The sequence below is a fragment of the Canis lupus genome, chromosome 18 (genome assembly GCF_003254725.2).
Source record: "Canis lupus dingo isolate Sandy chromosome 18, ASM325472v2, whole genome shotgun sequence".
Taxonomy (NCBI): domain Eukaryota; kingdom Metazoa; phylum Chordata; class Mammalia; order Carnivora; family Canidae; genus Canis; species Canis lupus.
In genome coordinates, this window is record NC_064260.1 from 17,351,929 (window position 1) to 17,368,692 (window position 16,764).

The following is a 16,764-nucleotide window of genomic DNA, read 5'->3' on the forward strand; positions in this document are numbered from 1 at the left end:
GTAATACTTATTTATAGGATGATTGTGAGGACTAAATGAGATATAATATACACAAACTACAACACAATCTCTCAATAAGTAAATAAATGTTAAGCATTACTTTCAATAAGAAATAAGAGTCATTAATTTTACTCATGTGTTCATTCATTTGGTAAATATTTATTGAATAAATTCATTTTAGGAATTATTTATTTAGTAAATATTTATTGAAAGACTGCTTACGTCACATGTACTCTTTCTTCCACTTACTCAAGTCTTTGTGAGTTCCACATGGGACAGACCTTAGGCTATAGTGATGAGAGTCCCTACCTTAATGGAACTTCCAGTCTTCCATCTTATGGCAAGTCATAAATTATGCTTTTTTTTTTTTAAGATTTTATGTATTTGTTGAGAGTAAGAAAGCACACAAGCAGGGGGAGAGGTTGAGGGAGAGAGAAACTCAAGCAGACTCCCTTCTGAGTATGGAGCCTGACTTGGGGATTAATCACACGACCCCAAGATCAAGACCTGAGCCAAAACCAAGAGTTGGATGCCCAACTAACTGAGCTACTCAGATGACCTGAAATATGCTACTTCTAAATAAGTTCTTTTTGTCCCTGTAACTCCCCTCTCAGAATCCCTACTGTGCCGGTGCCTGATTTGCATGGAAATAATTTTCTCATTTGACTACTTTACTGGATGCTCACTTCCTATATGGTGCAGACTTCTAAAATGATAACTACTGGAGTAAGTTGTTAAGAATTTTTCTGCACTTCCCTTGCAAGTTACAGGCTTTTTTCTTTATTTTTTTCTTTTTGTCAAATCTCGTAAAGTACATAACCAAAAGTATAGTTAACTGCAAGGATAATGTTTATAGACTTTTTTTAAAGTCCTTTATGTTAACTGAATATTTCCTGTTTTTCAGCCCTAGCAAAATTTAGCTGACACAATTTTTCACAGTATATTCATGATCTTTTTAGCTTATTTTTTGTTCCATAGTGTTTTATTAAAATGAAAATTCATTTCAACATCCAAATAATAAAATATTTAAATTCAAATAATTGTTAAATATGTCAATTAGTCAAAAAACTATCAGATTCTTGTTTATTTGATAAAATTATCAGGAGCTAAAATGGAAAAACAGTAAGAAAATCTCAAATTTTAAACTGTTAGGTTCTTTTTTAAAAAGACTTTATTTATTTATTTATTTGAGAGAGAGCAAGAGACAGAGAGCACAGAGGTAGAGGGTGAAGTAGGCTCCCCACTGAGCAAGGAGCCCGATGTGGGCCTCGATCCCAGGACCCTGGGATCATGACCTGAGCTGAAGGCAGAGGCTTAACTATGCCACCCAGGTACCCCTAAACTGCCAAGTTCTAAACCCCAGATGATGCAGTCATATACCCTTGTGGTCTGGTAGGTACATGGATAGGCAAAAGAGGCAGATACAACCCCAAGGAAAGGACACTCCAAAAAGTTTGTGCAGGAGTTTTATGAATGGAGCTACTCTCTTAATCAATTGGTTATTTTCTACCTTTAGATATAGATGTTATATACATATCATAAAATATGTACAGCATCCCAATCTCAAATGCCTAGAAGATCCATTAAAGTAACGTAAATAAGTGAAACAGCCTAGGTGTTAGTACATGGGCCATACATGGAATGGGTGGGGCAGACTGTGCTCCTTTTAAAAGGGGTAGCCTCTTAAGTATCTCTGAAAGTCAGCCTCTGCTAAATGCCAATTGATTGTTGTAATGTTGGAATATGAATCTGGTGTCATAAAATCTGGTAATTTTTCAAGAGAAGCTGAAAATTCCATTTTTATTTAAAGTCTACCAATTTTTAAATGCTTTCGGCTAATTTTCTAATTTTATTTGTATATTGTGCATATTAAAAGCATTTGCAGAGTGTATTTATGCTGTTGACTACTAGTTTGCAGTTGTGAAATATGCTCTTATGACATGGATTAAGGTCTTTCTTGTATGTGTTTAAAGATTAGATAGTGTCTTACCTTCTATTCCTGATATGGAAATCTGTAGAAATGAAAAAAAGAAAGGAAGAAGGAAGGAAGGAAGACAGGGCATCTGTAAAAATGGTTGCATATCCTTAAACTGTTACAAGCTATCAGGAATAACTGGAAGCATGGTATTTCCATGAAATGATGTTATTTGTGTTTTGCCAGAAGGCACATTAGAATATTTTGTAATAGTTGACTTAGTGAACTAGAAACAGCTGTGTTTGGTGAAATGTTTGCTACGATCTATTTTTTAACTTTTTCCCCCTCATTTCTTTTTATTTTGCTTTGCTTGGTATCAAAGTTGGTATCAAGTGAAGAGAGTTAAAAGTATACTTGGTGGTATTACATAGTTTTCTTTCCTTTTAACAAAACCAAGACAAGCTAACAAACTATGTCTCCAAATATCATAGAAACCAGATTTCTTGGAAAACTATGTTAATTTCTGAACATTCCACCCTTTTCTGAGGAAATTTCAAGATAATTTGTTATGTAATTGCCATGGGTAATAGCTATCCATCTGTTACCATTCAACTGCAGGATTTCAAGAAATTTATAAGGTGACTAAATGGTTCAAATTAGTACACAAACTAGGAAGATTCTTAGGATCTAACCTTATGTTTAAATGTAATACTTTATGATACCCATTTAGTTTTGAAAAATTATACTATCTTGCCCTTAAAAGAGTTTTTGTTAGGATTCAAATATTCAGATATTTGATTTTCTACTTTATTTATGGATTTAAATCTCCCTGGTACTTAAATTTGGCCCATCAATCTACTGAAGTTATTAACTATGGGCTGAGTAATGCATCCCCACACATAGATCATGTTGAGTTGAGGACTGGGTGGCGGGGTATCAGGAGAAAATGTTTGACAAATTTTCTATTCAAAGGTGTTTAATACTCCATTCCAAACTGTATAGGCAATGAATATTCCACATATAGTCAACCAATCCATAAATCTCGCACAATCAGTATAAAGTTAATATCACCTTACTTTTTTACACACATGTGCACATACACGCAAACACTCTTCAGGCTGCTGGTGTTCCTTCTAGACTGACTTCTTTAGATTCTCTTGTTGATGTCCTTACTGATCATTTTGGCCCAATTCACGTGTGTATGTGGAGAGGGAAAGCCATATATTGAAATTTCCTTTTGTGATATGTTTGATCATTTACATCACACTCCTGCTCTGCTAGATACTGTTCGGTTCTTCAGACATGTGCTGAGCACCTGCCACATGCCATGTACTATGCAAGGTTTTGGGGGCACTAGACTGATCCTTGCCTCCAGAGAGCTTTTCACCTGGTAGACAGACATGGGAGCAAGACTTCAACACTGACAAGATATGTACTTTGTGGAATATGTGAGATATAGTGGCCTCATTCATTAAATATTTTTGTGTACCTTAGTGTCAGATAGTTTATTCTAGATGCTCAGGATACATCAAGATAACAAGAGGCTCAAAGAAACATTTGTAGAACATATAAAAAAGGCTGACACCAAAGTGAAGACGACTATTTTATGGTTAATTTTTATGGTTTATTTTATGGTTCTATTTTCATGGTTAAAAATTTTAGTGAACAACATTAAATGCCTTCTGCACACTAGCAATAAGCAATCTAAAGATGAATTTATGAAAACAATTCCATTTACAATAGAAACAAAAAGAATAAAATACTTGGATTAAATTTAGCAAAAATTAAATGGCTCATCCAAATATGCTGCCAGAATTTAAAGCCCCATTACCAGTGAATTAACAAGAGTAGAACTCACCTACTTAGAAGAGACTCATTTTAGCTCAAAAGACACCTTCAGATTGAAAGCGAGGGGGCAGAGAGACATTAGTAGTGCAAATGGATGTCAAAAGAAAGCTGGAGTAGCAATACTTGTATCAGACCAACTAGACTTTCTGTTCTTGTTTTAATGCTGTTTTGATATGAGGGTAATACTAGCCTCACAGAATGATTTTGAATGCATTCTCTCTACTCCACTATTTGTAAGATTTTGATTCAGATTGTCATTAATTATTTTTTTGAATGTTTGGTAGAATTCACCAATGAAACTGTGTGGTCTTGGGTTTTTCTGTGCTGAGAGATTTTTGAGTCCAAATTCAACTTTCATTCTTGTTACTGGTCTAAAAAGATGTTCTATTTCTTGGATTCAAGATTCATGACTCAATCTGGGTAACTTATGTGTTTTTGGAAATTATCTGGTTTTTTTCCTGTTATCTGATTTGTTAGTATATAATTGTTTACAATAATCTTGTTATCACACTGTGTTTCTGTGGCATCTGTTGTACTGTTTTCCAGTTCTCTTTTTGGTTTTTGAGTCTTCTCTCTTTTTTTCCTAGTTATTGTAGTTAAAGCATTGCCAATTTTGTTTGTTATTTTGGAAAAACTGGCCATTACTTTCAATGTTATATAATTGTTTATTCTGGTCTCTATTTTATTTATTTCTGATTTTTCTTTGTTATTTCTTTCCTCTACTAAATTTCAGCTAAGTTTCTTCTTTTTCTTGTTCCTTGTGGTATCGTGTTAAGTTGTTTATCTGAACTTTTTTTTTTCTTCATATAGACATTTATAGCATAAATTTTGTTCTAACATCTGCTTTAGCTGCATTCCATAATTTTGGAATATTGTGTTTTCTTTTGTTTTGAAATATATTGTGATTTGTTGTTTGATTTATTATTTGGCCCATTGCTTGTACAGTAGTGTATTGTTTAGTATTTACATAGTAACTATTTAATATGTACACTGTACATTTTCCAGCTTTGTTTTATTGCTAATCTTTAGTTTTGTACCCTTATGGTTAGAAAATATACTCAGTATGATTTCAGTCTTCTTAAATTTGTAATGTTTGTTATGTCTCTTTTTATATGATTTAACCAGGGAATTCTGTGTGTACTTGAGGAAAATGTGTAATTCTATCTTTCTTGGGTGAAATGTTTCATTTATGTATATATATCTTTTTAAATATTTTATTTATTTATTCATAGAAACACAGAGAGAATGAGAGGCAGAGACACAGGCAGAGGGAGAAGCAGGCTCCATGCAGAGAGCCTGACGTGGGACTCTATCCAGGGACTCCATCCATGGTCTCCAGGATCACGCCCTGGGCTGCAGGCGGCGCTAAACCGCTGCACCACCGGGGCTGCCCTGTATATATATCTTTTAGAACCATGTACTCCGAAGTATGCATCAAGTAAAAAATGTTCTTGTTGAAAAAAAGAAAGAAAGAAAAGAACAAGAGTGGAACTCAAACATCCCCATATTCTGCTCCCAAGTTTCCATTTTATAGTATCAATGGGGAAATTCAAGCTGCAACTTTGGGTTTTTGTTCTTTTTTAAAGCACACTTCTTCAATCAGCAGTCAAAGACTTCATTGTCCCTCACAATCTGCCTGCTAGAAGGGGAAGTGGAGGGTGATGCTGGTGCCGGTGGCTTCCTGGATGCCTCTGTGCTAAATAAATTATGACTTGTGAATACTGGCAAGAGCACTGTGGGCAGAAGCATCTTCAAAACAGGAAGGTGGGCACTAGACGTCTTGAGTTTCTTTGTTGTGGGGAGAGGTTATATCCCTTCCCTCCAACCTCAAGGCCCAGAGCTGGGGGACCTCTGCTGGCATCCAGCTGAGTGGCGGTGCTGGTGGCACACCAAAGGAGGCCCAAAAGGTGGGTGCCCACACCTACTCCGCAGCAGAGAGAGCAGCCAGGTCTGGAGAGTCAGCCCACATTCACAATAACAGCTCCTGAGGACAGGGTCAGAGCAGGGGCTTTGGTCTGTGAGCTATTATAAAGTGAGATGAACAATTAATTGACTAGCTGTGGACATGACCCTCATACATTTATAATCCTTGTGTGAGAAATGCCCTGGCCATGAAGGGCCCCAGCTTTGTTTCAGGGTTCTCACTGCCTAAACCCACTCAAGATCTTTAAAGGTGCACTAGAGGTGGCACCTCTGCATGCGATTGGTGACAGCCAGCTGGGCAACACCATCCTCCCTGGAGCCCATAGCATCCCTCTCCCCTGCCCCCGCCCCCTACTCTTCTGTGTACTATTTCCTGACGTTAGTCACTCACTGGCTTTAACCTGGCTCTGTTTCCTGACTCCAGTTCTGTTGGGACCCTATGTGACTGGCCCTTATATCTTTGGCCCAGTCAAGTTCTTTGCTCTCAATCATTGGTTCGCCCTTTGAAGCTCTTGAAAAAGCAGCTGGGTTTCAGTCTGGCTCATTTCCTGCCTCCCAGGCTTACAGCCACTCCATCCTGCTACCATTTCTCCTCATGATTTTTTGGGGAAAAGGGGGAAAAATCTTAAACAAGAGATAAATGATTGATAAAGTTCCAAGCAATTGCAGTTTCCAGGGGACAAATGTGAGTGTTTTAAAGGAATGCCACCCTTTAGCATGTACATGCTTAGGCATGCTTTTTATTTATTTGGCTGCACACATTATCTTAAAATGATTATAACTTAACTTTGAAGTCTTACATATAGCTAAGCAATTGCATTACTCACCCACGATGTCCACTGCACTTGAAACCTAAACTCTTGGGAGGCCCTGTTTGCCACTTGGAGCCTCCCCCTCGAATTCCTGTGGTAGGCCACCAGAAGAGGAACAAGACGGCTGGCTGCAGGGACTCTTTGCTCGTCCTGTGCACCCTGCCGCCCACACAGAAGGGAGAAGAGAATCTGTGGGTGAGGCGGCTAGTTTTGTACAGCACATTCTCTGCTTTTTTGAGTCTATGCTCAGGCCAAGTTACCTTGCCTGAACCTATTCCTCTTTCTCTGACAAGTGAATGAACAAGAGTTCTTCCAACTGCATCATTCGTTTTAAGATAAGCTCAAATCAGTAACTGGTTAGTGAACATTATTGAGTACTTACAAGATACCAAGCCATGCACTGGGGCTCAAAGATGAATAAGGTAGGGCTTCCATCATCAAAGAATGTGCAGTGTAGTGGGAGAAAGATATTTAAACATATTTTGGTAATAGGGCACCATGTGTACAATAATAGATGCATCTAGAAATACAGAAGAAGAAGTAATTCTCCCTGGAGGTGTCTCAGGTGGTTACCACAGAGATGTTTTAAAGGGAGAATAAGAGTTCCCCAAGTGGACAGGAGAAAGAAGAAATTGAAGGTAGGAGAACAGAACATGTAAGGTGTGGTACGGTTGGGCACTGTACTCATTTTCTACTGCTTTCCTAACCAATTACAAACTTGGTGGCTTAAACAATATAAATTTATGATCTTATAATTCTGTAGGTCAGAAGTCCAATATGGGTCTCACTGGGCTAAAACTGAGGTGTAAGCAGGACTATATTCTTTTCTGCAGGCCCTACCAGAGTATTTGGTTCTTTTCCTTTTCTAGAGGTTACACACTTTCCTTGTCCCATGACCCCCTTCCTCTGGTGGGTCAAGTCCTTCTCACACTTCCAATCTTTCTCCTTCTTCCATTTCATCCCTCTCAACATGGCCAGGAAGGTCCTCTGCTAACCTATGATTAGATTGGGCCCAGCCAGGTAATCCACAGTGATCTCCACTTCTCGGGGTCCACACTCTTTTTTTTTTTTTTTTTAAGATTTTTAAAATTTATTTATGATAGACAGAGAGAGAGAGAGAGGCAGAGACACAGGCAGAGGGAGAAGCAGGCTCCATGCCGGGAGCCCGATGTGGGACTCGATCCTGGGACTCCAGGACTGCGCCCTGGGCCAAAGGCAAGCACTAAACCACTGAGCCACCCAGGGATCCCTAGGGTCCACACTCTTAATCACATCTGCAAAGTGTCTTTTGCCATGTAAAGTAACATATTTCTAGATATGTCACAGTGATTAGGATGTGGACATCTTAGGGGACAGGGGGAAAGGCATCATTCTGCAGGACACAACATAGAACTGAAATGGCCATGGGAGGTTTAGAAAGGGAGGAGACAGGTTTGGAGAGAGTGGCAGCTGCCAGGTAATGAAAGCCCTTGTAAACCATGTTAAGGGACCTATAATCAATCCTGAAGATGATGGAATCCTTTGAAGGATTTAAAGCAAGGTGAAGATTGTGTTTTGCTGGCAGTACGGAGGACACATTCAAGGGAGACAGACTTAGAGTCAGGGAAAGTGGTTAGTTATCTATTGCCACACGTTCAGTAAAGAATTGTAGATTTTGTTTATTCTATAAAAGGATAAAATGATACATAATCCTAAATTTCTCTCTAAAAAATGATCACAATACCTGAACATTGATATTGTATTAAGTAAACAATTTCATGTATTCCAGGTGTTGGACAAAGATGTTTATTACTCTCTAATTGTAACTTCCATAGTCCTAAAAGGCCCTTGCCCAAATAAAGTTCTAGCTTGTCCAATGACAGGCTGCAGACCCCTCTGTTTGGGGGTCCTCAGCAGGTAGTGGTATCTCAGACTATGGAAGTAAATAAGAGGCCCTGGGGAAAGCAAATAATTTAAAAAGAGGAAAAAGATAAGGACCAAATCCTGGATGACACCAACTTTTAAAGGGAGGACTATAGAAGAAAACAGAAAATTAAGAGAGAGAACTGTGAGACTATATGTTACAGGACCTGGAAAAGGAGAGATTTCCAGGAATGATGAACCATAAAATAAGCCAATAGTAATAAATGTCATAAAATTATCAAGTAACCTAAGGACAGAGAAATGTCATTTGAATATAATAATTAAGAGGTCACTGGGGCTCCACTTCCAACTCAGATGGAGTAACAGGAACCAGATTTACTCTACTGCCTTAAACAACTCAAATCAAATCAAATTAGATGAAGTAATGTTTTTCAGACTTTGGACAACAGATTGCACAGGACATTAATCTCTGGGGGTATGTAATAAGTTGAGACCTATAATTGTGCCATCTTACAACTCAGAGTTTCCAAGTGATAGCATGGGGAGGGGGGAACCCAAACAGAACCAAGTGGTCTTGCTGATTTGTGATGACAGGTTTTGGGATTCAGGGAGGCCAAGTTGGCTAAAATACATAGGTAAGGAGAGGGAAGAGTGTAGAAGAAAAGCTCCAGAGATCATGCATGCTTGTGAAGATATGCTGAGGCTGGAGAAAGAACTCCCAGAGAGGAGAGCATGGAATGATACCTGGAACCCACACAGAACCAATCGTTCATGTCACCACCAACCAAAATAGAAAGACCTCCTAATCTATGTAGAAGGGTATTGACTTAGTCGTGGGGCCAAATTAGCCTTAGACAAAAGATCATTCTGGACTTCCTTAACAATGATTACAAGCAAGCCTTGAAAAGATCAAACTGTTTCCAAGTAACTTAACTGTGACTCACAATGCCCAAAAATATTTAAAGGAATATAAAAAAAAATAATCAACTGTAAAATTCACAATGTCTGGCATGCAAAGAAGCAGGAAAATATGACCTATAATGAGGAGAAAAGTCAAACAATGGAGTGGAACAGAAGTAGAATTAATTGACAAGGACATCAGAACAGATATTAAAATGTATTTTGAATGTTGAAAAAAAGGTGGAAGGAAGCATAAATAAAATGAGAAAAGGGAAAGCTAGAAAAAGGCTCAAATCAAACTTCTAAAGGTGAAAAAGACAGTGAGATTTAAAAAAAGTTCACTGGATGGGATTAACAGCAGATTAAACACTAAAGAAAAAGATTCATGGTCTTTAAGATGTAACAATAGATATTATTAAAAATGAAGGATGCTTGGGTGGCTCAGTGGTTGAGCATCTGCCTTTGGCTGAGGTCATGATCCCTGGGTCCTGGGATCGAGTCCCACATCGGGTCCCCGCAGGGAGCCTGCTTCTCCCTCTGCCTGTTTCTCTGCCTCTTTCTCTGTGTCTCTCATGAATAAAATATTTTTTAATTTAAAAAATAAAAATGAAACGAAGAAGGAGTGTAAAATAAAAATGAAGAGAACTTCAGTGGTCTGTGGACATCAGGTGGCCAAACATGAATCACACTTGCAGAAGGAGAGGAGAGGGGGACAGAAAAAATATTTGAGAAACCAACATCTAAAATTTTTCTAAATTTGATGAAAACGATAAACTTATGGATCCAACATTGTGAACAAATTTCAGGCCAGAGAAAACCACATCAAGATATATCATTAAAAAAATTACTGGAAAACAGTGGTTTAGAGGAAAAATATCAAAATCAGCCAGAGAAATGAGAAATTCATTGGTCAATTTGTCAGTTTGGTGAAGTGCTGGCAGGCCAGTGACTATGAATTGGTGAGTGACCTGAAGGTCAGGGAGGGGAGATACAGAGCAGAGACTACTCTTTTCAGAAAAGCTGATATGAGAGTGAAGGAGAGGAAGGATAGGAACATAGCACCCAGGGGTGGATTTTTTGCTTGCTTTTTAAATGAGAAAGACTTGAGCAAATTTACAGGTTGAGGATAATGTCAATGATGACAATAGTAAAATAAGTGTCACTGATTAAGCTCTTATTTGTGTACTAGACACTATACCAAATACCTTATATATAATTATTTAGTTTTCACTACAGACTTATGAAATTGGGACTACTTTTGTCTTTTACAGCTGAAGAAACTGAGGCACAGATTGATTAAATATTACTCCAAGTTACAAGGTTGAGAAGCTGTAGAGCTGAATAAAACAATGGGACACCTGGGTGGCTTTGTGGTTGAGCGTCAGCTCAGGGTGTGATCCTTGGGTCTGGGTATCGAGTTCCAAGTAGGGCTCCCTGCATGGGGCCTGCTTCTCCCTCCGCCTATGTCTCTGCCCCTCTCTCTGTGTCTCTCATGAATAAATGAATAAAATCTTTAAAAAATAACAACAACAAAGAAAAAAAGAGACAAAAAACAGAGTCAGATACAGAGAACTGGTGGTTACCAGAGGCGGGAGATGGGGGAAATAGTGAAGGAGATTAGGAGGACACTTATCGTGATGAGCACTGAGTAATGCATAGGATTGCTGAGTCACTATATTGTACACTTGAAACTGATATAACACTGTACATTAATTATACTGGAATTTGAAAAAAATAGTAGAGCTGGAATTCACATTGAAGTCTGCTTTGATATATTTGTATTTGATTACAATACCACACTGAGCCAGTTATGAGGGAGAAATAGAGATCATAAAGAAAAGGAAGGTATAACTGATGCTTTAATGCCTAGGACGAGGCAGGAGAGTATATATTTGAAAACACAGGTGGACAGGCTTGCCTTCATTTTTGAGATCTGGGGAAAGAACTTAAAGGTGAGTGTGGCTGTAGATAAAGGGATCTGTTGATGTAGATGATGAGTTCAGGTGGCTTAATTTTGTTTGGTCAATGAGTTAGGTATACAGGAAAGCTAAAGCTTAATATAACAACCAAGGAGAAAGGTCAGACAAAAGTAGTGATGAAGCATTGTTGAGAGCTCAATTGCATTTGGAAACTGCTACAAATGGCCATGTTGTTTATATCTAGCAGAGATAGGGAAAGCATGAGTGGGAGACAAGATGGTAAGGATTTATGCTTTCAAGTTTATGTTATCCCCCAAAGCCAATGATTTATTGGGATAAGACCAAAGCACTAGGTAATGTCAAAGAGGCAATGAGAATAGAATAGGTTAATAACCATGGTCATTGTGGTTCCCCTCAGACACCCCCACAAACACTTAATTGTTTCCTCATGCTGACCCCCTTGCAGATAAGTTCACTTGGTGAAAGTTCTTACTTTCCTTGGAATGTCCTAGAATTTCCATTTTTGAAATTTTTTCCGTATCATTACATGCTATCCATGAATCATGAACTCCTGTTAAACTTTCAGCTCTAGAGTAAATGTTTCCTTCCAGACTCAATTACCAACAAGGCAATTCAGTAACACAATTATCTATTGTGAAATCATATTTATGAACCTAATGACATTATATCTAACCTTTCGTTATGTATACTCTTTGACAGTTTGAGTTGGGCCTTATGCTCTGTTCTTTAGATCCTGCATTTTTAAAACATGACAAACTTGGTTTCTGTGCCTATTTGTATCATGCAGTGGGAAAATGCAGCTATTTTATGTTTATGAGTGAAGCATTTCATCCACCAGAATGGAGTCTGAAGTTCCCAACCAGAGATAGACCTGCTTAAAGAGATAGTTTGCAATTTCACAGAAAAGTCACCGTTGGAAGAATATTACATCCAGATTATGCATTTTATTTTTAGGGAGGTTAGAATCCATTCTTCGCAGTTTGATCTTTTCCTTTTTTTTGAAAAAAAGATTTTATTTATTTATTCATGATAAATATAGAGGGAGAAAGAGAGGCAGAGACACAGGCAGAGGGAGAAGCAGGCTCCATGCCGGGAGCCCGACGCGGGACTCAATCCCCGGTCTCCAGGATCACGCCCTGGGCCAAAGGCAGACGCTCAACCACTGAGCCACCCAGAGATCCCATGAGCCACCCAGGGATCCTGATCTTTTCCTTTTTTAAGAGAGACTTGTTTTTAGGAGAGTAGATCGAATAAAAGGTAGCTTATCAATCTTCTTTCTAAACATCTATGACTTAAATTTTTTCAATTTATGTAGAAATGACAAAGACATACCAGATGTTTAACCCTGTCAGCTTTCTTCATAGGTTTGTAGGCATCAAAGGCAAGTATGGCTATGGGAGTGATGGAAACAGCAAATAAGAAAAGAAGCTTGTAGAGAGGCTAGAGCCTTCCTGCTTTTTCTGTAGTCATAAAACCTGCCAACATGCACCCCTGGCCCAACTGCCATCAGGCTTCGATTAACTAGTATTTTAGAAAAGACTGCACTAATACAGCTGAGTTTTCGTTAAGTCCGAGCTAGAATCTGGCTGTATCTGCCAGTAGGATCTGATCACAGCATTCTCCAGTTTGAAATTTTGCTGAATCCCTATTGTTTACAGCAAAGTTTTCAAGCATATTTTAATAGACTTTTATTATTAAAACAATACATATGTGTTGGAGAAAATTATAAAATACAGATAAGGAAACATAAATATACGAAAACCATACATTCTTACTACCCAAAGAATACCATTTTAACATCTTAGTTCTTATCCTTCTAGATCAATACCTTATCGATATTCACTATTTGATGAATTGTCATCATAATCTCCTTTAATACTTTATTTTTTCCTTTAATCCTTTAAATATGATTTCATTTCATTATCTGAATATATTTATAATAGCTGCTTTGAAGTCTGTTAAAGTCCACATCTGCACCCCCCCCAAAGAGTTTTTGCCCTTCACCCCCTTTGAATAACTCCTAATTTTTTGCTGATGATTGGACATTTTAGATAATATTATTGTAACAACTCTGGTTTCGGATTCTCCCTTGGCTTCGTGTTGTTGCTGTTGGGTTTGTGTTATTGTTCATTGTTTATTTGTTTAGTGACTTGGCTGGACTAATTCTGCAAAGTGTATCTCCCCTCTCCCCCCTATAGTGTGCAGCCTCTGATGTCTCTGTGTAGATATTCTTTCCTTGTTTTTATTTTTAACCTTGCCCCACCCACCTGAATAGGTCTTTAGCAATAGGAAGGTGGGGAAGATGAGCTCTTCCCTGGCTGCTAAGCCTGCCCAGAATACTTCTTCCACAACATGGAACTGAGGATAATGGATGCAGTTCATGTTTCAAATGTCACAGTCTCCTATTTTTCTGAGTTCCAGATTTTTTAAAAAAGATTTTATTTATTTATTCGTGAGAGACACACACCCAGAGATATAGAGAGAGAGGCAGAGACACAGGCAGAGGGAGACGCAGGCTCCATGCAGGGAGCCTGATGTGGGACTCGATCCTGGGACTCCAGGATCATGCCCTGAGCCGAAGGCAGATGCTCAACCACTAAGCCACTCAGGTGTCCCGAGTTTCATATTTTGTAAATAAATACATCTCATTATTTTGGAAGCCCTTAGATCAATTTCCAGAAACTTTAAAGGTTGAGTTAGATAATCTTGACAAGTTGAATCAATGTTTCTTTGAGGGAGAGCTCTTCATCAAGGTCTTCATCAAACTCTTCACATACCATTCTAGAAGTTCCACCTCCTGGAAATGGTCTGTAATTTATCATTTTATTCATTTGCTATAACTTAGAATATAGAGAAAATACTTGCATAATGCCCAATATGGTTATTTACTAACAATAAAACTACTGAGTGTAAGCATTTTGTAATTTCTATCTTCTCAAACTGTGAGCTGCTTTAGGGGAGGACCTATGTCACATTTACTTCTGCTTTCAACATGCACAGCACTAGGTGAGAGGTAATGTCTTTTCAGCCTGATAACGAAACTATAAATACTATATTTGTTTTTTAACATTAGAGTCCATAATTACCTTACCCAATGGATTACCTAGAGTGGTTAACTTGTTGCCTAATTATAAGGCTGGTCACCGCATGATCTTTGTATTACACGCACAGACATACAAACACACATTCTTACCCTTGCCTTTTCATGATTTTTTCCCAGTAATTTTTCTCCTTTAAGAGGGCCCATGTGCAAAGCTTTTTCTTTTTAACATATTAAATCTTAAGGGCACAGAGCCTATGTCCTACACCATTTTTAAGAACCAATGAAAATGTTTGAGATCTGAAGTAAATTACATAATAGTTCAAAAATGCAGAAAGAAAATGGAAGAAACAAAATAAACGTGTTTAATTAAATATCTATAAAGTGTAACATTAAGTCAACCTACCAGTAGCAACTCAACACTTTAAAAATTACATGTAAAATAAATTATATTTAGATGGCACATGAATACATTTTAAGTTATTTGATATAGTGAGAAGTAGAACTTCCTCAAAGGGCTTAAGAATCTTATTTACCCAGTATTCAGGTTTCTCAAAAAGTTAAAAACAGAACTACCCTAAGATCCAGCAGTTGTACTACTAGGTATTTACCCAAAGAATACAAGATTACTGATTCAAAGGGATACATGCAGCCTAATGCATAGCAGCACCATCAACAATAGCCAAATGATGGGAAGAACCAAATGTCCATTGATTGGTGAATGGATAAAGGAGTGGTATATCTACTAAATGGTATATTATTCAGCCATAAACAAGAATTAAATCTTGCCATTTGCAGTGACATGAATGGAACTAGAGAGCATTATGCTAAGCAAAAAAAGTCAGAGGAAGACAAATACCATATGATTTTGCTCCTATGTGGAATTTAAGAAACAAAACAATCATGAGGAGGGGGAAAGAGAGAGGAAAACCAGGAAATAGACTCTTTAGTATAGAGAACAAACTGCGGGTGGGTACCAGAGGGGAGGTGGGTGGAGATATGGGTGAAATAGATGATGGGGATTAAGGAGGGCAGAGGGCACTTGGTGTGATAAGCACTGGGTGTTGTATGTGTTGAATCACTACATTGTACACCTGCAATTAATATTATACTGTGTGTTAACTATCTGGAATGTAAATAAAAAAAAAAAAAAAGCCTTGTTTACCATACATAGAAAGTGAAGGTTGGAGGATTGGAATCCAGGTCTGGCACTAGCTTGTAAGTCCCTCACAGGAGACCCCACACACTTTCACAAAGGTGAGAGGGCTTCATAGTGCATTTTACAATGTGATTGCCACCCTTATTTGGGTAGAGAGACCACGAAAGCCCACTGTGGAGACTCTGACCGTCATATTTTATCAGTTGCATTCATGCATTTGCTCACGCGGCACATGTGTGCCAAGTACTTGCTTTGTGCCTGGGCTTCTACTGGCTGAGGACACCGTGAAGAACAAGGTGATCCAGGCCCTTTCCTCGTGGCACTTAAACAACCATGATAGTTGGGGAGTAACGTTGTTTTAGTCACATATTTATTACTGCAGATCATATAATATATGTTATGAAGTGCAGTGTTCTTTTGGGGTCAGTGGTGTGTGGGGGTATCTATCTTAATTTAGAAGTCAGAGGAAGGCCTGATTATGGATTGATATTGAAAGTGAGGTATGAAGAAAGAATCTGGCCTGGGGATAAGTGAGGAATGGCCAACACAAAGGCCTGGGGGAATGAAATAAAAGGCAGCCAGTGTGGCTGGAGCACTAAAAGCTTGATGAGAGGGTTCTAGAAGGAGACTGGGAGGTAGCAGGGTCATCCAGGACCTCAGGGGTCATACCCAGGCTCTTGAATTCTATTCCACTTGAGTTTTGAACACCCAGCATAGCAAAACCTTTGATTTTTTTTTTTTTTTTAATCTCTCTGGGGATGCCTGCATGGCTCAGTTGGTTGAGCATCTGCCTTTGGCTCAGGTTGTGATCCCAGGGTCCTGGGATTGAGTCCTGTGTCAGGCTCCTTCTGCCCCTTGCTTTTCCCTCTGCCCCTGCTCACTTTCTCTCTTTCTCACTCACTCACTCTCCCTCTCAAATAAATAAATAACATCTTTTTAAAAATTTCAAAAAAATCTCCCTGGAAAGTAGATAGACAGGGGCCCTGAGTGGACACAGGGATGGAGAGGGGGACAAGGGGAGGTTTTGCAGTAGTCCCACTGAGCTGGGATGTGACTTGGACTAGTGAGTCCCTTCTCCCTCCCCAGGGAAGGGAGAAGAAAACAGATGGATTCAAGAAATACTTTAGAGGTAAGAACAACATGGCATTGATAAACAGATCTTTCCTTTAGTTCCATCCAAATGTTAAAACTTTAGTGTTTCATATTGTGCTGTGATGTCTATTACTATTTATCATCTAACTCCGAGAGTAAATCCAAAAGTTCTTTTACCAGAAATGAGAAAGGAACAAATAATATCACTTTTGTACGAAATAAACTTTCATGTTTCTTTGACTGTAGAGGCAGAGAGAGTGTGGTAAAATGGA

The 16,764-nt window shown here is 38.4% G+C and overlaps 1 protein-coding gene across 8 annotated transcripts in view; it reads left to right on the forward strand.

The window, feature by feature from the left end:
- The window catches only part of CCDC146 (coiled-coil domain containing 146), a 119,266-nt gene that overhangs the window by 64,287 nt on the left and 38,215 nt on the right, over nucleotides 1–16,764 (forward strand). The window lies entirely within an intron of this gene.